The following is a 216-nucleotide window of genomic DNA, read 5'->3' on the forward strand; positions in this document are numbered from 1 at the left end:
CTCTTGACCAGCTCCTGTGCTCCAACTTCAGGCTCCGGTCACAAGGTGAGAGGCAGCATTTCAGAAAGAAATGGGAACCTGGTCCAAATTTCCCATGAAATGGGCTAAAAATAACTGGATATTTTGGAGGGAGGAGAGCTCAGATTCCTACAGAGTTCATTCTGGGTGAGTCATTCACAACAGCCATCCTACCTCTGAAACAGAAAAAGGAACAAG

This window comes from Apodemus sylvaticus, chromosome 7 (assembly GCF_947179515.1).
Source record: "Apodemus sylvaticus chromosome 7, mApoSyl1.1, whole genome shotgun sequence".
Taxonomy (NCBI): domain Eukaryota; kingdom Metazoa; phylum Chordata; class Mammalia; order Rodentia; family Muridae; genus Apodemus; species Apodemus sylvaticus.